Below are 22,328 nucleotides of genomic sequence, written 5' to 3'. Positions count from 1 at the left end.
CAAGGTTCTCTTACACCCAATGAACATAAATACCCACGAGAGCAGCAGATTGGACAGCCGTCGCAATAGCTCAGTTGGTAAGAGCACCGAGCGCGATATTCTGAGGTTGTGGGTTCTGATCCCACCGGCGGCATGGTTGTTTTTCTGCTGGTTTATAAGTAATTTTCTTTAAGCGATTTATTAATCTAAGTACTACAATATCCCACTGATAAGCACAACACATAAAAAAACATTCCCCTATGCACCTTGGTTTCGGTGACTGTTGGCTCCCTTCATAGGTTTGTCAAACGGGCCCCTCATTTCCTTTAACTTACCTGCTAATAGCTTAACGAGGGTCTTGGTTCTGGCAGTCTTGACGCCATAGGTAGCTTAAGAGGGCTCTCGCACAGTTTCCGCCCTCGCCGTTAGGTGACGTTCCACGTCACGCTCGCGGTATTACAGGACGTGCTACGTCCGCCGCTATGGTCGAGGGTGGCGCTGGTGAACACTCTCAAGGTTCGCTTACACCCAATGAACATAATTACCCACGAGACCAGCAGATTGGAGAGCCGTTGCCGTAGCTCAGTTGGTAAGAGCACCGGACGCGATATTCGGGGGTCGTAGGTTCGGATCCCACTGGCGGCTTGATTGTTTTTTCTGCTGCTTTAAAAGTATATTCTTTAAACGATTTATTAATCTAAGTACTACAATATCCCACTGATAAGCACAACACATAAAAAAAACATTCCCCTATGCACCTTGGTTTCGGTGACTGTTGGCTCCCTTCATAGGTTTGTCAAACGGGCCCCTCATTTCTTTTAACTTACCTGCTAATAGCTTAACGAGGGTCTCGGTTTTGGCAGTCTTCATGCCATAGGTAGCTTAAGAGGGCTCTCGCACATTTTCCGCACTCGTCCTTAGATGACGTTCCACGTCACGCTCGCTGTATTACAGGACGTGCTACGTCCGCGGCTAAGGGCGAGGGTGGCGCTGGTGAACACTCTCAAGGTTCGCTTACACCCAATGAACATAAATCCCCACGAAAGCAGCAGATTCGACAGCCGTCGCCGTAGCTCAGTTGGTAAGAGCACCGAACGTGATATTTGGAGGTCGTTGGTTAGAATCCCACCGGCGGCATGGTTGTTTTTCAGGCGCTTTATAAGTAATTTTCTTTAAGCGATTTACTAATATAAGTACTATAATATCCGACTGATCAGCACAACGCATAAAAAACATTCCCCTATGCACCTTGGCTTCGGTGACTGTGGGCTCCCTTCATAGGTTTGTCAAACGGGCCCCTCCTTTCCTTTAACTTACCTGCTAATAGCTTAACGAGGGTCTCGGTTCTGGCAGTCCTGATGCCATAGGTAGCTTAAGAGGGCTCTCGCACAGTTTCCGCCCTCGTCCTTTGATGACGTTCCACGTCACGCTCGCAGTATTGCAGAACGTGCTACGTTTGCCGCTATAGGTCGAGGGTCTCGCTGGTGAACACTCTAAAGGTTCGCTTACACCAAATGAACATAAATTCCCACGAGAGCAGCAGATTGGACAGCCGTCGCCGTAGCTCAGTTGGTAAGAGCACCGGACGCGATATTCGGAGGTCGTGGGTTCGGATCCTACCGGCGGCATGGTTGTTTTTTCTGCTGCTTTATAAGTAATTTTCTTTAAGCGATTTTTTAATCTAAGTACTACAATATCCCACTGATAAGCAAAACACATAAATAAACATTCCCCTATGCACCTTGGTTTCGGTGACTGTTGGCTCCCTTAATAGGTTTGTCAAACGGGCCCCTCATTTCCTTTAACTTACCTGCTTATAGCTTAACGAAGGTCTCGGTTCTGGCAGTCTTGATGCCATAGGTAGCTTAAGAGGGCTCTCGCACAGCTTCCGCCCTCGCCGTTAGATGACGTTCCACGTCACGCTCGCGGTATTACAGGACGTGCTACATTCGCCGCTATGGTCGAGGGTGGCGCTGGTGAACACTCTCAAGGTTCGCTTACAACCAATGAACATAAATACTCACGTGAGCAGCAGATAGGACAGCCGTCGCTGTAGCTCAGTTGGTAAGAGCACCGGACGCGATATTCGGAGGTCGTGGGTTCGGATCCGACCGGTGGCATGGTTGTTTTTTCTGTTGCTTTATAAGTAATTTTCTTTAAGCGATTTATTAATCTAAGTACTATAATATCCCACTGGTAAGCACAACACATAAAAAAAAATTCCCCTATGCACCTTGGTTTCGGTGACTATTGGCTCCCTTCATAGGTTTGTCAAAAGGGCCCCTCATTTGCTTTAACTTACCTGCTAATAGCTTAACGAGGGTCTTGGTTCTGGCAGTCTTGATGCCATAGGTAGCTTAAGAGGGCTCTCGCACAGTTTCCGCCCTCGCCGTTAGATGACGTTCCACGTGACGCTCGCGGTATTACAGGACGTGCTACGTTCGCCTCTATGGTGGAGGTTGGCGCTGGTGAACACTCTCAAGGTTCGCTTACAACCAATGAACATAAATACCCACTTGAGCATCAGATAGGACAGCCGTCGCTGTAGCTCAGTTGGTAAGAGCACCGGACGCGATATTCGGAGGTCGTGGGTTCGGATCCCACCGGCGGCATGGTTGTTTTTTTTTGCTTTATAAGTATTTTCTTTAAGCTATTTATAAATCTAGGTACTACAATATTCCACTGATAAGCACAACACATAAAAAACATTCCCCTATGCACCTCGGTTTCGGTGACTGTTGGCTCCCTTCATAGGTTTGTCAAACGGGCCCCTCATTTCCTTTAACTTACCTGCTAATAGCTTAACGAGGGTCTCCGTTCTGGCAGTCTTGATGCCATAGGTAGCTTAAGAGGGCTCTCGCACAGTTTACGCCCTCGTCTTTAGATGACGTTCCACGTCACGCTCGCGGTATTACAGGACGTGCTACGTCCGCCGCTATGGTCGAGGGTGGCGCTGGTGAACACTCTCAAGGTTCTCTTACACCCAATGAACATAAATACCCACGAGAGCAGCAGATTGGACAGCCGTCGCCGTAGCTCAGTTGGTAAGAGCACCGAGCGCGATATTCTGAGGTTGTGGGTTCTGATCCCACCGGCGGCATGGTTGTTTTTCTGCTGCTTTATAAGTAATTTTCTTTAAGCGATTTATTAATCTAAGTACTACAATATCCCACTGATAAGCACAACACATAAAAAAAAACATTCCCCTATGCACCTTGGTTTCGGTGACTGTTGGCTCCCTTCATAGGTTTGTCAAACGGGCCCCTCCTTTCCTTTAACTTACCTGCTAATAGCTTAACGAGGGTCTCGGTTCTGGCAGTCCTGATGCCATAGGTAGCTTAAGAGGGCTCTCGCACAGTTTCCGCCCTCGTCCTTTGATGACGTTCCACGTCACGCTCGCAGTATTGCAGAACGTGCTACGTCCGCCGCTATAGGTCGAGGGTGGCGCTGGTGAACACTCTAAAGGTTCGCTTACTCCCAATGAACATAAATTCCCACGAGAGCAGCAGATTGGACAGCCGTCGCCGTAGCTCAGTTGGTAAGAGCACCGGAAGCGATATTCTGCGGTCGTGGCTTCGGATCCTACCGGCGGCATGGTTATTTTTTCTGCTGCTTTATAAGTAATTTTCTTTAAGCGATTTATTAATCTAAGTACTATATTATCCCACTGGTAAGCACGACACATAAAAAACATTCCCCTATGCACCTTGGTTTCGGTGACTGTTGGCTCCCTTCATAGGTTTGTCAAACGGGCCCCTCATTTCCTTTAACATACCTGCTAATGGCTTAGCGAGGGTCTCTGTTCTGGCAGTTTTGATGCCATAGGTAGTTTATGAGGGCTCTCGCACAGTTTCCGCCCTCGCCGTTAGGTGACGTTCCACGTCACGCTCGCGGTATTACAGGACGTGCTACGTCCGCCGCTATGGTCGAGGGTGGCGCTGGTGAACACTCTCAAGGTTCGCTTACACCCAATGAACATAATTACCCACGAGAGCAGCAGATTGGAGAGCCGTTGCCGTAGCTCAGTTGGTAAGAGCACCGGACGCGATATTCGGGGGTCGTAGGTTCGGATCCCACTGGCGGCTTGATTGTTTTTTCTGCTGCTTTAAAAGTATATTCTTTAAACGATTTATTAATCTAAGTACTACAATATCCCACTGATAAGCACAACACATAAAAAAAACATTCCCCTATGCACCTTGGTTTCGGTGACTGTTGGCTCCCTTCATAGGTTTGTCAAACGGGCCCCTCATTTCTTTTAACTTACCTGCTAATAGCTTAACGAGGGTCTCGGTTTTGGCAGTCTTCATGCCATAGGTAGCTTAAGAGGGCTCTCGCACATTTTCCGCACTCGTCCTTAGATGACGTTCCACGTCACGCTCGCTGTATTACAGGACGTGCTACGTCCGCGGCTAAGGGCGAGGGTGGCGCTGGTGAACACTCTCAAGGTTCGCTTACACCCAATGAACATAAATCCCCACGAAAGCAGCAGATTCGACAGCCGTCGCCGTAGCTCAGTTGGTAAGAGCACCGAACGTGATATTTGGAGGTCGTTGGTTAGGATCCCACCGGCGGCATGGTTGTTTTTCAGGCGCTTTATAAGTAATTTTCTTTAAGCGATTTACTAATATAAGTACTATAATATCCCACTGATCAGCACAACGCATAAAAAACATTCCCCTATGCACCTTGGCTTCGGTGACTGTTGGCTACCTTCATAGGTTTGTCAAACGGGCCCCTCCTTTCCTTTAACTTACCTGCTAATAGCTTAACGAGGGTCTCGGTTCTGGCAGTCCTGATGCCATAGGTAGCTTAAGAGGGCTCTCGCACAGTTTCCGCCCTCGTCCTTTGATGACGTTCCACGTCACGCTTGCAGTATTGCAGAACGTGCTACGTCCGCCGCTATAGGTCGAGGGTCTCGCTGGTGAACACTCTAAAGGTTCGCTTACACCAAATGAACATAAATTCCCACGAGAGCAGCAGATTGGACAGCCGTCGCCGTAGCTCAGTTGGTAAGAGCACCGGACGCGATATTCGGAGGTCGTGGGTTCGGATCCCACCGGCGGCATGGTTGTTTTTTTTGTTGCATTATAAGTTATTTTCTTTAAGCGATTTATTAATCTAAGTACTATAATATCCCACTGGTAAGCACAACACATAAAAAACATTCCCCTATGCACCTTGTTTCGGTGACTGTTGGCTCCCTTCATAGGTTTGTCAAACGGGCCCCTCTTTTCCTTTAACTTACCTGCTAATAGCTTAGCGAGGGTCTCGGTTCTGGCAGTCTTGATGCCATAGGTAGATTAAGAGGGCTCTCGCACAGTTTCCGCTCTCGTCCTTAGATGACGTTCCACGTCACGCTCGCGGTGTTACAGGACGTGCTACGTCCGCCGCTAAGGTCGAGGGTGGCACTGGTGAACACTCTCAAGGTTCGCTTACACCCAATGAACATAAATACCCACGAGAGCAGCAGATTGGACAGCCGTCGCCGTAGCTCAGTTGGTAAGAGCACCGAACGCAATATTCGGAGGTCGTGGGTTCGGATCCCACCGGCGGCATGGTTGTTTTTCTGCTGCTTTATAAGTAAGTTTCTTTAAGCGATTTATTATTCTAAGTACTATAATATCCCACTGATAAGCACAACACATAAAAACATTCCCCTATGCACCTTGGTTTCGGTGACTGTTGTCTCCCTTCATAGGTTTGTCAAACGGGCCCCTCATTTCTTTTAACTTACCTGCTAATAGCTTAACGAGGGTCTGGGTTCTGGGAGTCTTGATGCCATAGGAGGCTTAAGAGGGCTCTCGCACAGTTTCCGCCCTCGCCGTTAGATTCCGTTCCACATCACGCTCGCGGTTTACAGGACGTGCTACGTCCGCCGCTAAGGTCGAGGGTGGCACTGGTGAACACTCTCAAGGTTCGCTTACACCCAATGAACATAAATACCCTCCAGAGCAGCAGATTGGACAGCCGTCGCCGTAGCTCAGTTGGTAGGAGCACCGGACGCGATATTCGGAGGTCATGGGTTCGGATCCCACCGGCGGCATGGTTGTTTCTTCTGCTGCTTTATAAGTAATTTTCTTTGAGCGATTTATTATTTTAAGTACTATATGATCCCACTGATAAGCCAAACACAAAAAAAACATTCCCCTATGCACCTTGGTTTCGGTGACTGTTGGCACCCTTCATAGGTTTGTCAAACGGGCCCTTCATTTCCTTTAACTTATCTGCTAATAGCTTAACCAGGATCTTGGTTCTGGCAGTCTTGATGGCATAGGTAGCTTACGAGGGCTCTCGCACAGTTTCCGCCCTCGTTCTTAGATGACGTTGCACGTCACGCTCACTGTAATACAGGACGTGCTATGTCCGCCGCTAAGGCCGAGGGCGGCGCTGGTGAACACTCTCAAGGTTCGCTTACACCCAATGAACATAAATACCCACGAGAGCAGCAGATTGAACAGCCGTCGCCGTAGCTCAGTTGGTAAGAGCACCGAATGTGATATTTGGAGGTCGTTGGTTAGGATCCCACCGGCGGCATGGTTGTTTTTTCAGGTGCTTTATAAGTAATTTTCTTTAAGCGATTTACTAATATAAGTACTATAATATCCCACTGATCAGCACAACGCATAAAAAATATTCCCCTATGCACCTTGGTTTCGGTGACTGTTGGCTCCCTTCATAGGTTTGTCAAACGGGCCCCTCATTTCCTTTAACTTACCTGCTAATAGCTTAACGAGGGTTTTGGTTCTGGCAGTCTTGATGCCATAGGTAGCTTAAGAGGGCTCTCGCACAGTTTCCGTTCTCGCCGTTAGATGACGTTCCACGTCACGCTCGCGGTATTACAGGACGTGCTACGTCCGCCGCTATGGTCGAGGGTGGCGCTGGTGAACACTCTCAATGTGCGCTTACACCCAATGAACATAAATACCCACGAGAGCAGCAGATTGGACAGCCGTCACCGTAGCTCAGTTGGTAAGAGCACCGAGCGCGATATTCGGAGGTTGTGGGTTCGGATCCCACCGGCGGCATGGTTGTTTTTTCTGCTGCTTTATAAGTAATTTTCTTTAAGCGATTTATTAATCTAAGTACTACAATATCCCACTGATAAGCACAACATATAAAAAAACATTCCCCTATGCACCTTGGTTTCGGTGACTGTTGGCTCCCTTCATAGGTTTGTCAAACGGGCCCCTCATTTCCTTTAACTTACCTGCTAATAGCTTAACGAGGGTCTCGGTTCTGGCAGTCTTGATGCCATAGGTAGCTTAAGAGGGCTCTCGCACAGTTTCCGCCCTCGCCGTTAGATGACGTTCCACGTCACGCTCGCGGTATTACAGGACGTGCTACGTCCGCCGCTATGGTTGAGGGTGGCGCTGGTGAACACTCTCAAGGTTCTCTTACACCCAATGAACATAAATACCTACAAGAGCAGCAGATTGGACAGCCGTCGCCGTAGCTCAGTTGGTAAGAGCACCGAGCGCGATATTCGGAGGTTGTGGGTTCTGATCCCACCGGCGGCATGGTTGTTTTTCTGCTGCTTTATAAGTAATTTTCTTTAAGCGATTTATTAATCTAAGTACTACAATATCCCACTGATAAGCACAACACATAAAAAACATTCCCCTATGCACCTTGGTTTCGGTGACTGTTGGCTCCCTTCATAGGTTTGTCAAACGGGCCCCTCATTTCCTTTCTCTTACCTGCTAATAGCTTAACGAGGGTCTCGCTTCTGGCAGTCTTGACGCCATAGGTAGCTTAAGAGGGCTCTCGCACAGTTTCCGCCCTCGCCGTTAGGTGACGTTCCACGTCACGCTCGCTGTATTACAGGACGTGCTACGTCCGCCGCTAAGGTCGAGGGTGGCGCTGGTGAACACTCTCAAGGTTCCCTTACACCCAATGAACATAAATACCCACGAGAGCAGCAGATTGGACAGCCGTCGCCGTAGCTCAGTTGGTAAGAGCACCGGACGCGATATTCGGAGGTCGTGGGTTCGGATCCCACCGGCGGCATGGTTGTTTTTTCTGTTGCTTTAAAGTAATTTTCTTTAAGCGATTTATTAATCTAAGTACTATAATATCCCACTGGTAAGCACAACACATAAAAAAACATTCCCCTATGCACCTTGGTTTCGGTGACTGTTGGCTCCCTTCATAGGTTTGTCAAACGGGCCCCTCATTTCCTTTACATACCTGCTAATAGCTTAGCGAGGGTCTCGGTTCTGGCAGTTTTGATGCCATAGGTAGCGTATGAGGGCTCTCGCACAGTTTCCGCCCTCGCCGTTAGGTGACGTTCCACGTCGCGCTCGCGGTATTACAGGACGTGCTACGTCCGCCGCTATGGTCGAGGGTGGCGCTGGTGAACACTCTCAAGGTTCGCTTACACCCAATGAACATAATTACCCACGAGAGCAGCAGATTGGAGAGCCGTTGCCGTAGCTCAGTTGGTAAGAGCACCGGACGCGATATTCGGCGGTCGTAGGTTCGGATCCCACTGGCGGCTTGGTTGTTTTTTCTGCTGCTTTATAAGTATATTCTTTAAACGATTTATTAATCTAAGTACTACAATATCCCACTGATAAGCACAACACATAAAAAAAACATTCCCCTATGCACCTTGGTTTCGGTGACTGTTGGCTCCCTTCATAGGTTTGTCAAACGGGCCCCTCATTTCCTTTAACTTACCTGCTAATAGCTTAACGAGGGTCTGGGTTCTGGGAGTCTTGATGCCATAGGTAGCTTAAGAGGGCTCTCGCACAGTTTCCGCCCTCGCCGTTAGATTACGTTCCACATCACGCTCGCGGTTTACAGGACGTGCTACGTCCGCCGCTATGGTCGAGGGTGGCGCTGGTGAACACTCTCAAGGTTCGCTTACACCCAATGAACATAAATGCCCACGAGAGAAGCAGATTGGACAGCCGTTGTCGTAGTTCAGTTGGTAAGAGCACCGGACGCGATATTCTGCGGTCGTGGGTTCGGATCCCACCGGCGGCATGGTTGTTTTTCAGGCGCTTTATAAGTAATTTTCTTTAAGCGATTTACTAATATAAGAACTATAATATCCCACTGATCAGCACAACGCATAAAGAAACATTCCCCTATGCACCTTGGTTTCGGTGACTGTTGGCTCCCTTCATAGGTTTGTCAAACGGGCCCCTCATTTCCTTTAACTGACCTTCTAAAACCTTAACGAGGGTCTCGGTTCTGGCAGTCTTGATGGCATAGGTAGCTTAAGAGGGCTCTCGCACAGTTTCCGCCCTCCTCCTTTGATGACGTTCCACGTCACGCTCGCAGTATTGCAGAACGTACTACGTCCGCCGCTATGGTCGAGGGTGGCGCTGGTGAACACTCTCAAGGTTCGCTTACACGCAATGAACATAAATACCCACGAGAGCAGCACATTGGACAGCCGTCGCCGTAGCTCAGTTGGTATGAGCACCGGACGCGATATTGGGAGGTCGTGAGTTCGGATCCCACCGGCGGCATGGTTGTTTTTTCTGTTGCTTTAAAGTAATTTTCTTTAAGCGATTTATTAATCTAAGTACTATAATATCCCACTGATAAGCACAACACATAAAAACATTCCCCTATGCACCTTGGTTTCGGTGACTGTTGGCTCCCTTCATAGGTTTGTCAAACGGGCCCCTCATTTCCTTTAACTTACCTGCTAATAGCTTAACGAGGGTCTGGGTTCTGGGAGTCTTAATGCCATAGGTAGCTTAAGAGGGCTCTCGCACAGTTTCCGCCCTCGCCGTTAGATTACGTTCCACATCACGCTCGCGGTTTACAGGACGTGCTACGTCCGCCGCTATGGTCGAGGGTGGCGCTGGTGAACACTCTCAAGGTTCGCTTACACCCAATGAACATAAATGCCCACGAGAGAAGCAGATTGGACAGCCGTTGCCGTAGTTCAGTTGGTAAGAGCACCGGACGCGATATTCGGCGGTCGTAGGTTCGGATCCCACTGGCGGCTTGGTTGTTTTTTCTGCTGCTTTATAAGTATATTCTTTAAACGATTTATTAATCTAAGTACTACAATATCCCACTGATAAGCACAACACAAAAAAAACATTCCCCTATGCACCTTGGTTTCGGTGACTGTTGGCTCCCTTCATAGGTTTGTCAAACGGGCCCCTCATTTCCTTTAACTTACCTGCTAATAGCTTAACGAGGGTCTCGGTTTTGGCAGTCTTCATGCCATAGGTAGCTTAAGAGGGCTCTCGCACATTTTCCGCACTCGTGCTCGCTGTATTACAGGACGTGCTACGTCCGCCGCTAAGGTCGAGGGTGGCGCTGGTGAACACTCTCAAGGTTCGCTTACACCCAATGAACATAAATACCCACGAAAGCAGCAGATTCGACAGCCGTCGCCGTAGCTCAGTTGGTAAGAGCACCGAACGTGATATTTGGAGGTCGTTGGTTAGGATCCCACCGGCGGCATGGTTGTTTTTCAGGCGCTTTATAAGTAATTTTCTTTAAGCGATTTACTAATATATGTACTATAATATCCCACTGATCAGCACAACGCATAAAAAACATTCCCCTGTGCACCTTGGTTTCGGTGACTGTTGGCTCCCTTCATAGGTTTGTCAAACGGGCCCCTCCTTTCCTTTAACTTACCTGCTAATAGCTTAACGAGGGTCTCGGTTCTGGCAGTCTTGATGCCATAGGTAGCTTAAGAGGGCTCTCGCACAGTTTCCGCCCTCCTCCTTTTGATGACGTTCCACTTCACGCTCGCAGTATTGCAGAACGTGCTACGTCCGCCGCTATGGTCGAGGGTGGCGCTGGTGAACACTCTCAAGGTTCGCTTACACCCAATGAACATAAATACCCACGAGAGCAGAACATTGGACAGCCGTCGCCGTAGCTCAGTTGGTAAGAGCACCGGACGCGATATTCGGCGGTCGTGGGTTCGGATCCCACCGGCGGCATGGTTGTTTTTTCTTTTGCTTTAAAGTAATTTTCTTTAAGCGATTTATTAATCTAAGTACTATAATATCCCACCGGTAAGCACAACACATAAAAAAACATTCCCCTATGCACCTTGGTTTCGGTGACTGTTGGCTGCCTTCATAGGTTTGTCAAACGGGCCCCTCATTTCCTTTAACATACCTGCTAATAGCTTAGCGAGGGTCTCGGTTCTGGCAGTTTTGATGCCATAGGTAGCTTAAGACGGCTCTCGCACAGTTTCCGTTCTCGCCGTTAGATGACGTTCCACGTCACGCTCGCGGTATTACAGGACGTGCTACGTCCGCCGCTATGGTCGAGGGTGGCGCTGGTGAACACTCTCAATGTGCGCTTACACCCAATGAACATAAATACCCACGAGAGCAGCAGATTGGACAGCCGTCACCGTAGCTCAGTTGGTAAGAGCACCGAGCGCGATATTCGGAGGTTGTGGGTTCGGATCCCACCGGCGGCATGGTTGTTTTTTCTGCTGCTTTATAAGTAATTTTCTTTAAGCGATTTAATAATCTAAGTACTACAATATCCCACTGATAAGCACAACATATAAAAAACATTCCCCTATGCACCTTGGTTTCGGTGACTGTTGGCTCCCTTCATAGGTTTGTCAAACGGGCCCCTCATTTCCTTTAACTTACCTGCTAATAGCTTAACGAGGGTCTCGGTTCTGGCAGTCTTGATGCCATAGGTAGCTTAAGAGGCTCTCGCACAGTTTCCGCCCTCGCCGTTAGATGACGTTCCACGTCACGCTCGCGGTATTACAGGACGTGCTACGTCCGCCGCTATGGTTGAGGGTGGCGCTGGTGAACACTCTCAAGGTTCTCTTACACCCAATGAACATAAATACCTACAAGAGCAGCAGATTGGACAGCCGTCGCCGTAGCTCAGTTGGTAAGAGCACCGAGCGCGATATTCGGAGGTTGTGGGTTCTGATCCCACCGGCGGCATGGTTGTTTTTCTGCTGCTTTATAAGTAATTTTCTTTAAGCGATTTATTAATCTAAGTACTACAATATCCCACTGATAAGCACAACACATAAAAAAACATTCCCCTATGCACCTTGGTTTCGGTGACTGTTGGCTCCCTTCATAGGTTTGTCAAACGGGCCCCTCATTTCCTTTCTCTTACCTGCTAATAGCTTAACGAGGGTCTCGCTTCTGGCAGTCTTGACGCCATAGGTAGCTTAAGAGGGCTCTCGCACAGTTTCCGCCCTCGCCGTTAGGTGACGTTCCACGTCACGCTCGCTGTATTACAGGACGTGCTACGTCCGCCGCTAAGGTCGAGGGTGGCGCTGGTGAACACTCTCAAGGTTCCCTTACACCCAATGAACATAAATACCCACGAGAGCAGCAGATTGGACAGCCGTCGCCGTAGCTCAGTTGGTAAGAGCACCGGACGCGATATTCGGAGGTCGTGGGTTCGGATCCCACCGGCGGCATGGTTGTTTTTTCTGTTGCTTTAAAGTAATTTTCTTTAAGCGATTTATTAATCTAAGTACTATAATATCCCACTGGGAAGCACAACACATAAAAAAACATTCCCCTATGCACCTTGGTTTCGGTGACTGTTGGCTCCCTTCATAGGTTTGTCAAACGGGCCCCTCATTTCCTTTACATACCTGCTAATAGCTTAGCGAGGGTCTCGGTTCTGGCAGTTTTGATGCCATAGGTAGCGTATGAGGGCTATCGCACAGTTTCCGCCCTCGCCGTTAGGTGACGTTCCACGTCGCGCTCGCGGTATTACAGGACGTGCTACGTCCGCCGCTATGGTCGAGGGTGGCGCTGGTGAACACTCTCAAGGTTCGCTTACACCCAATGAACATAATTACCCACGAGAGCAGCAGATTGGAGAGCCGTTGCCGTAGCTCAGTTGGTAAGAGCACCGGACGCGATATTCGGCGGTCGTAGGTTCGGATCCCACTGGCGGCTTGGTTGTTTTTTCTGCTGCTTTATAAGTATATTCTTTAAACGATTTATTAATCTAAGTACTACAATATCCCACTGATAAGCACAACACATAAAAAAACATTCCCCTATGCACCTTGGTTTCGGTGACTGTTGGCTCCCTTCATAGGTTTGTCAAACGGGCCCCTCATTTCCTTTAACTTACCTGCTAATAGCTTAACGAGGGTCTGGGTTCTGGGAGTCTTGATGCCATAGGTAGCTTAAGAGGGCTCTCGCACAGTTTCCGCCCTCGCCGTTAGATTACGTTCCACATCACGCTCGCGGTTTACAGGACGTGCTACGTCCGCCGCTATGGTCGAGGGTGGCGCTGGTGAACACTCTCAAGGTTTGCTTACACCCAATGAACATAAATGCCCACGAGAGAAGCAGATTGGACAGCCGTTGTCGTAGTTCAGTTGGTAAGAGCACCGGACGCGATATTCTGCGGTCGTGGGTTCGGATCCCACCGGCGGCATGGTTGTTTTTCAGGCGCTTTATAAGTAATTTTCTTTAAGCGATTTACTAATATAAGAACTATAATATCCCACTGATCAGCACAACGCATAAAGAAACATTCCCCTATGCACCTTGGTTTCGGTGACTGTTGGCTCCCTTCATAGGTTTGTCAAACGGGCCCCTCATTTCCTTTAACTGACCTTCTAAAACCTTAACGAGGGTCTCGGTTCTGGCAGTCTTGATGGCATAGGTAGCTTAGGAGGGCTCTCGCACAGTTTCCGCCCTCCTCCTTTGATGACGTTCCACGTCACGCTCGCAGTATTGCAGAACGTGCTACGTCCGCCGCTATGGTCGAGGGTGGCGCTGGTGAACACTCTCAAGGTTCGCTTACACGCAATGAACATAAATACCCACGAGAGCAGCACATTGGACAGCCGTCGCCGTAGCTCAGTTGGTAAGAGCACCGGACGCGATATTCGGCGGTCGTGGGTTCGGATCCCACCGGCGGCATGGTTGTTTTTGCTGCTGCTTTATAAGTATTTTCGTTAAGGTATTTATTAATATAAGTACTACAATATCCCACTGATAAGCACAACACATAAAAAACAATCCCCTATGCACCTTGGTTTCGGTGATTGTTGGCTCCCTTCATAGGTTTGTCAAACGGGCCCCTCATTTCGTTTAACTTACCTGCTAATAGCTTAACGAGGGTCTCGGTTCTGGCAGTCTTGATGCCATAGGTAGCTTAAGAGGGCTCTCGCACTGTTTCCGCCCTCGCCGTTAGATGACGTTCCACGTCACGCTCGCGGTATTACAGGACGTGCTACGTCCGCCGCTATGGTCGAGGGTGGCGCTGGTGAACACTCTCAAAGTTCTCTTACACCCAATGAACATAAATACCCACGAGAGCAGCAGATTGGACAGCCGTCGCCGTAGCTCAGTTGGTATGAGCACCGGACGCGATATTGGGAGGTCGTGAGTTCGGATCCCACCGGCGGCATGGTTGTTTTTTCTGTTGCTTTAAAGTAATTTTCTTTAAGCGATTTATTAATCTAAGTACTATAATATCCCACTGATAAGCACAACACATAAAAACATTCCCCTATGCACCTTGGTTTCGGTGACTGTTGGCTCCCTTCATAGGTTTGTCAAACGGGCCCCTCATTTCCTTTAACTTACCTGCTAATAGCTTAACGAGGGTCTGGGTTCTGGGAGTCTTAATGCCATAGGTAGCTTAAGAGGGCTCTCGCACAGTTTCCGCCCTCGCCGTTAGATTACGTTCCACATCACGCTCGCGGTTTACAGGACGTGCTACGTCCGCCGCTATGGTCGAGGGTGGCGCTGGTGAACACTCTCAAGGTTCGCTTACACCCAATGAACATAAATGCCCACAAGAGAAGCAGATTGGACAGCCGTTGCCGTAGTTCAGTTGGTAAGAGCACCGGACGCGATATTCGGCGGTCGTAGGTTCGGATCCCACTGGCGGCTTGGTTGTTTTTTCTGCTGCTTTATAAGTATATTCTTTAAACGATTTATTAATCTAAGTACTACAATATCCCACTGATAAGCACAACACAAAAAAAACATTCCCCTATGCACCTTGGTTTCGGTGACTGTTGGCTCCCTTCATAGGTTTGTCAAACGGGCCCCTCATTTCCTTTAACTTACCTGCTAATAGCTTAACGAGGGTCTCGGTTTTGGCAGTCTTCATGCCATAGGTAGCTTAAGAGGGCTCTCGCACATTTTCCGCACTCGTGCTCGCTGTATTACAGGACGTGCTACGTCCGCCGCTAAGGTCGAGGGTGGCGCTGGTGAACACTCTCAAGGTTCGCTTACACCCAATGAACATAAATACCCACGAAAGCAGGAGATTCGACAGCCGTCGCCGTAGCTCAGTTGGTAAGAGCACCGAACGTGATATTTGGAGGTCGTTGGTTAGGATCCCACCGGCGGCATGGTTGTTTTTCAGGCGCTTTATAAGTAATTTTCTTTAAGCGATTTACTAATATATGTACTATAATATCCCACTGATCAGCACAACGCATAAAAAACATTCCCCTGTGCACCTTGGTTTCGGTGACTGTTGGCTCCCTTCATAGGTTTGTCAAACGGGCCCCTCCTTTCCTTTAACTTACCTGCTAATAGCTTAACGAGGGTCTCGGTTCTGGCAGTCTTGATGCCATAGGTAGCTTAAGAGGGCTCTCGCACAGTTTCCGCCCTCCTCCTTTGATGACGTTCCACTTCACGCTCGCAGTATTGCAGAACGTGCTACGTCCGCCGCTATGGTCGAGGGTGGCGCTGGTGAACACTCTCAAGGTTCGCTTACACCCAATGAACATAAATACCCACGAGAGCAGAACATTGGACAGCCGTCGCCGTAGCTCAGTTGGTAAGAGCACCGGACGCGATATTCGGCGGTCGTGGGTTCGGATCCCACCGGCGGCATGGTTGTTTTTTCTTTTGCTTTAAAGTAATTTTCTTTAAGCGATTTATTAATTTAAGTACTATAATATCCCACCGGTAAGCACAACACATAAAAAAACATTCTCCTATGCACCTTGGTTTCGGTGACTGTTGGCTCCCTTCATAGGTTTGTCAAACGGGCCCCTCATTTCCTTTAACATACCTGCTAATAGCTTAGCGAGGGTCTCGGTTCTGGCAGTTTTGATGCCATAGGTAGCTTAAGAGGGCTCTCGCACAGTTTCCGCCCTCGCCGTGAGGTGACGTTCCACGTCGCGCTCGCGGTATTACAGGACGTGCTACGTCCGCCGCTATGGTCGAGGGTGGCGCTGGTGAACGCTCTCAAGGTTCGCTTACACCCAATGAACATAATTACCCACGAGAGCAGCAGATTGGAGAGCCGTTGCCGTAGCTCAGTTGGTAAGAGCACCGGACGCGATATTCGGCGGTCGTAGGTTCGGATCCCACTGGTGGCTTGGTTGTTTTTCTGCTGCTTTATAAGTATATTCTTTAAACGATTTATTAATCTAAGTACTACAATATCCCACTGATAAGCACAACACATAAAAAAACATTCCCCTATGCACCTTGGTTTCGGTGACTGTTGGCTCCCTTCATAGGTTTGTCAAACGGGCCCCTCATTTCCTTTAACTTACCTGCTAATAGCTTAACGAGGGTCTCGGTTTTGGCAGTCTTCATGCCATAGGTAGCTTAAGAGGGCTCTCGCACAGTTTCCGCCCTCGCCGTTAGATTACGTTCCACATCACGCTCGCGGTTTACAGGACGTGCTACGTCCGCCGCTATGGTCGAGGGTGGCGCTGGTGAACACTCTCAAGGTTCGCTTACACCCAATGAACATAAATACCCACGAGAGCAGCAGATTGGACAGCCGTTGCCGTAGTTCAGTTGGTAAGAGCACCGGACGCGATATTCTGCGGTCGTGGGTTCGGATCCCACCGGCGGCATGGTTGTTTTTTCTGCTGCTTTATAAGTAATTTTCTTTAAGCGATTTTTTAATCTAAGTACTACAATATCCCACTGATAAGCAAAACACATAAATAAACATTGCCCTATGCACCTTGGTTTCGGTGACTGTTGGCTCCCTTAATAGGTTTGTCAAACGGGCCCCTCATTTCCTTTAACTTACCTGCTTATAGCTTAACGAGGGTCTCGGTTCTGGCAGTCTTGATGTCATAGGTAGCTTAAGAGGGCTCTCGCACAGTTTCCGCCCTCGCCGTTAGATGACGTTCCACGTCACTCTCGCGGTATTACAGGACGTGCTACATTCGCCGCTATGGTCGAGGGTGGCGCTGGTGAACACTCTCAAGGTTCGCTTACACACAATAAACATAAATACCCACGAGAGCAGCAGATTGGACAGCCGTCGCCGTAGCTCAGTTGGTAAGAGCACCGGACGCGATATTCGGCGGTCGTAGGTTCGGATCCCACTGGCGGCTTGGTTGTTTTTTCTGCTGCTTTATAAGTATATTCTTTAAACGATTTATTAATCAAAGTACTACAATATCCCACTGATAAGCACAACACATAAAAAAAAAATTCCCCTATGCACCTTGGTTTCGGTGACTGTTGGCTCCCTTCATAGGTTTGTCAAACGGGCCCCTCATTTCCTTTAACTTACCTGCTAATAGCTTAACGAGGGTCTCGGTTTTGGCAGTCTTCATGCCATAGGTAGCTTAAGAGGGCTCTCGCACAGTTTCCGCCCTCGCCGTTAGATTACGTTCCACATCACGCTCGCGGTTTACAGGACGTGCTACGTCCGCCGCTAAGGTCGAGGGTGGCGCTGGTGAACACTCTCAAGGTTCGCTTACACCCAATGAACATAAATACCCACGAAAGCAGCAGATTGGACAGCCGTCGCCGTAGCTCAGTTGGTAAGAGCACCGAACGTGATATTTGGAGGTCGTTGGTAAGGATCCCACCGGCGGCATGGTTGTTTTTCAGGCGCTTTATAAGTAATTTTCTTTAAGCGATTTACTAATATAAGAACTATTATATCCCACTGATCAGCACAACGCATAAAGAAACATTCCCCTATGCACCTTGGTTTCGGTGACTGTTGGCTCCCTTCATAGGTTTGTCAAACGGGCCCCTCATTTCCTTTAACTGACCTTCTAAAAGCTTAACGAGGGTCTCGGTTCTGGCAGTCTTGATGGCATAGGTAGCTTAAGAGGGCTCTCGCCCAGTTTCCGCCCTCCTCCTTTGATGACGTTCCACGTCACGCTCGCAGTATTGCAGAACGTGCTACGTCCGCCGCTATGGTCGAGGGTGGCGCTGGTGAACACTCTCAAGGTTCGCTTACACCCAATGAACATAAATACCCACGAGAGCAGCACATTGGACAGCCGTCGCCGTAGCTCAGTTGGTAAGAGCACCGGACGCGATATTCGGCGGTCGTGGGTTCGGATCCCACCGGCGGCATGGTTGTTTTTGCTGCTGCTTTATAAGTATTTTTCTTTAAGCGATTTATTAATCTAAATACTACAATATCCCACTGATAAGCACAACACATAAAAAACATTCCCCTATGCACCTTGGTTTCGGTGACTGTTGGCTCCCTTCATAGGTTTGTCAAACGGGCCCCTCATTTCGTTTAACTTACCTGCTAATAGCTTAACGAGGGTCTCGGTTCTGGCAGTCTTGATGCCATAGGTAGCTCAAGAGGGCTCTCGCACTGTTTCCGCCCTCGCCGTTGGATGACGTTCCACGTCACGCTCGCGGTATTACAGGACGTGCTACGCCCGCCGCTATGGTCGAGGGTGGCGCTGGTGAACAATCTCAAGGTTCGCTTACACCCAATGAACATAAATACCCTCCAGAGCAGCAGATTGGACAGCCGTCGCCGTAGCTCAGTTGGTAAGAGCACCGGACGCGATATTCGGAGGTCGTGGGTTCGGATCCCACCGGCGACATGGTTGTTTTTTCTGTTGCTTTATAAGTAATTTTCTTTAAGCGATTTATTATTCCAAGTACTATAATATCCCACCGGTAAGCACAACACATAAAAAACATTCCCCTATGCACATTGGTTTCGGTGACTGTTGGCTCCCTTCATAGGTTTGTCAAACGGGCCCCTCATTTCCTTTAATTAACCTGCTAATAGTTTAGCGAGGGTCTCGGTTCTGGCAGTCTTGATGCCATAGGTAGCTTATGAGGGCTCTCGCACAGTTTCCGCCCTCGCCGTTAGGTGACGTTCCACGTCACGCTCTCGGTATTACAGGACGTGCTACGTCTGCCGCTATGGTCGAGGGTGGCGCTGATGAACACTCTCAAGGTTCGCTTACACCCAATGAACATAAATACCCACGAGAGCAGCAGATTGGACAGCCGTCGCCGTAGCTCAGTTGGTAGGAGCACCGGACGCGATATTCGGAGGTCATGGGTTCGGATCCCACCGGCGGCATGGTTGTTTTTTCTGTTGCTTTAAAGTAATTTTCTTTAAGCAATTTATTAATCTAAGTACTATAATATCCCACTGATAAGCACAACACATAAAAACATTCCCCTATGCACCTTGGTTTCGGTGACTGTTGGCTCCCTTCCTAGGTTTGTCAAACGGGCCCCTCATTTCCTTTAACTTACCTGCTAATAGCTTAACGAGTGTCTGGGTTCTGGGAGTCTTGATGCCATAGGTAGCTTAAGAGGGCTCTCGCACAGTTTCCGCCCTCGCCGTTAGATTACGTTCCACATCACGCTCGCGGATTACAGGACGTGCTACGTCCGCCGCTATGGTCGAGGGTGGCGCTGGTGAACACTCTCAAGGTTCGCTTACACCCAATGAACATAAATGCCCACGAGAGAAGCAGATTGGACAGCCGCTGCCGTAGTTCAGTTGGTAAGAGCACCGGACGCGATATTCGGCGGTCGTAGGTTCGGATCCCACTGGCGGCTTGGTTGTTTTTTCTGCTGCTTTATAAGTATATTCTTTAAACGATTTATTAATCTAAGTACTACAATATCCCACTGATAAGCACAACACATAAAAAAAACATTCCCCTATGCACCTTGGTTTCGGTGACTGTTGGCTCCCTTCATAGGTTTGTCAAACGGGCCCCTCATTTCCTTTAACTTACCTGCTAATAGCTTAACGAGGGTCTCGGTTTTGGCAGTCTTCATGCCATAGGTAGCTTAAGAGGGCTCTCGCACATTTTCCGCACTCGTCCTTAAATGACGTTCCACGTCACGCTCGCTGTATTACAGGACGTGCTACGTCCGCCACTATGGTCGAGGGTGGCGCTGGTGAACACTCTCAAGGTTCGCTTACACCCAATGAACATAAATACCCACGAAAGCAGCAGATTCGACAGCCGTCGCCGTAGCTCAGTTGGTAAGAGCACCGAACGTGATATTTGGAGGTCGTTGGTTAGGATCCCACCGGCGGCATGGTTGTTTTTCAGGCGCTTTATAAGTAATTTTCTTTAAGCGATTTACTAATATAAGTACTATAATATCCCACTGATCAGCACAACGCATAAAAAACATTCCCCTATGCACCTTGGTTTCGGTGACTGTTGGCTCCCTTCATAGGTTTGTCAAACGGGCCCCTCATTTCCTTTAATTAACCTGCTAATAGTTTAGCGAGGGTCTCGGTTCTGGCAGTCTTGATGCCATAGGTAGCTTATGAGGGCTCTCGCACAGTTTCCGCCCTCGCCGTGAGGTGACGTTCCACGTCGCGCTCGCGGTTTACAGGACGTGCTACGTCCGCCGCTATGGTCGAGGGTGGCGCTGGTGAACACTCTCAAGGTTCGCTTACACCCAATGAACATAAATGCCCACGAGAGAAGCAGATTGAACAGCCGTTGCCGTAGTTCAGTTGGTAAGAGCACCGGACGCGATATTCTGCGGTCGTGGGTTCGGATCCCACCGGCGGCATGGTTGTTTTTTCTGCTGCTTTATAAGTAATTTTATTTAAGCGATTTTTTAATCTAAGTACTACAATATCCCACTGATAAGCAAAACACATAAATAAACATTCCCCTATGCACCTTGGTTTCGGTGACTGTTGGCTCCCTTAATAGGTTTGTCAAACGGGCCCCTCATTTCCTTTAACTTACCTGCTTATAGCTTAACGAGGGTCTCGGTTCTGGCAGTCTTCATGTCATAGGTAGCTTAAGAGGGCTCTCGCACAGTTTCCGCCCTCGCCGTTAGATGACGTTCCACGTCACTCTCGCGGTATTACAGGACGTGCTACATCCGCCGCTATGGTCGAGGGTAGCGCTGGTGAACACTCTCAAGGTTCGCTTACACACAATGAACATAAATACCCACGAGAGCAGCAGATTGGACAGCCGTCGCCGTAGATCAGTTGGTAAGAGCACCGGACGCGATATTGGGAGGTCGTGGGATCGGATCCCACCGGCGGCATGGTTGTTTTTTCTGCTGCTTTATAAGTATTTTTAAACGATTTTTTAATTTAAGTACTATAATATCCCACTGATAAGCACAACACATAAAAATATTCCCCTATGCACCTCGGTTTCGGTGACTGTTGGCTCCCTTCATAGGTTTGTCAAACGGGCCCCTCATTTGCTTTAACTTACCTGCTAATAGCTTAACGAGGGTCTCGGTTCTGGCAGTCTTGATGCCATAGGTAGCTTAAGAGGGCTCTCGCACAGTTTCCGCCCTCGCCGTTAGATGACGTTCCACGTGACGCTCGCGGTATTACAGGACGTGCTACGTTCGCCTCTATGGTGGAGGTTGGCGCTGGTGAACACTCTCAAGGTTCTCTTACAACCAATGAACATAAATACCCACTTGAGCAGCAGATAGGAGAGCCGTCGCTGTAGCTCAGTTGGTAAGAGCACCGGACGCGATATTCGGAGGTCGTGGGTTCGGATCCCACCGGCGGCATGGTTGTTTTTTTCTTTTGCTTTATAAGTATTTTCTTTAAGCTATTTAATAATCTAAGTACTACAATATCCCACTGATAAGCACAACACATAAAAAACATTCCCCTATGCACCTCGGTTTCGGTGACTTGGCTCCCTTCATAGGTTTGTCAAACGGGCCCCTCATTTCCTTTAACTTACCTGCTAATAGCTTAACGAGGGTCTCGGTTCTGGCAGTCTTGATGCCATAAGTAGCTTATGAGGGCTCTCGCACAGTTTCCGCCCTCGCCGTTAGGTGACGTTCCACGTCGCGCTCGCGGTATTACAGGACGTGCTACGTCCGCCGCTATGGTCGAGGGTGGCGCTGGTGAACACTCTCAAGGTTCGCTTACACCCAATGAACATAATTACCCACGAGAGCAGCAGATTGGACAGCCGTCGCCGTAGCTCAGTTGGTAAGAGCACCGAACGTGATATTTGGAGGTCGTTGGTAAGGATCCCACCGGCGGCTTGGTTATTTTTTCTGCTGCTTTAAAAGTATATTCTTTAAACGATTTATTAATCTAAGTACTACAATATCCCACTGATAAGCACAACACATAAAAAAAAACATTCCCCTATGCACCTTGGTTTCGGTGACTGTTGGCTCCCTTCATAGGTTTGTCAAACGGGCCCCTCATTT

The 22,328-nt window shown here is 48.8% G+C and overlaps 2 non-coding genes across 2 annotated transcripts; both read left to right on the top strand.

Annotated features, from left to right (window-relative positions):
• Positions 1–5,463: 5,463 nt before the first annotated feature.
• Positions 5,464–5,537, top strand: TRNAL-CAA (transfer RNA leucine (anticodon CAA)). The gene has a single exon. It is a non-coding gene; the product is annotated as a tRNA-Leu (tRNA).
• Positions 5,538–18,656: 13,119 nt separating this feature from the next.
• TRNAS-CGA (transfer RNA serine (anticodon CGA)) lies at positions 18,657–18,730 on the top strand. The gene has a single exon. It is a non-coding gene; the product is annotated as a tRNA-Ser (tRNA).
• The last annotated feature ends 3,598 nt before the right edge of the window (positions 18,731–22,328 follow it).

Source organism: Amblyomma americanum, chromosome 1 (assembly GCF_052857255.1).
Source record: "Amblyomma americanum isolate KBUSLIRL-KWMA chromosome 1, ASM5285725v1, whole genome shotgun sequence".
Taxonomy (NCBI): domain Eukaryota; kingdom Metazoa; phylum Arthropoda; class Arachnida; order Ixodida; family Ixodidae; genus Amblyomma; species Amblyomma americanum.
Note: the sequence above shows the minus strand (reverse complement) of the source record. Positions and strands in the feature narration are given on the sequence as shown.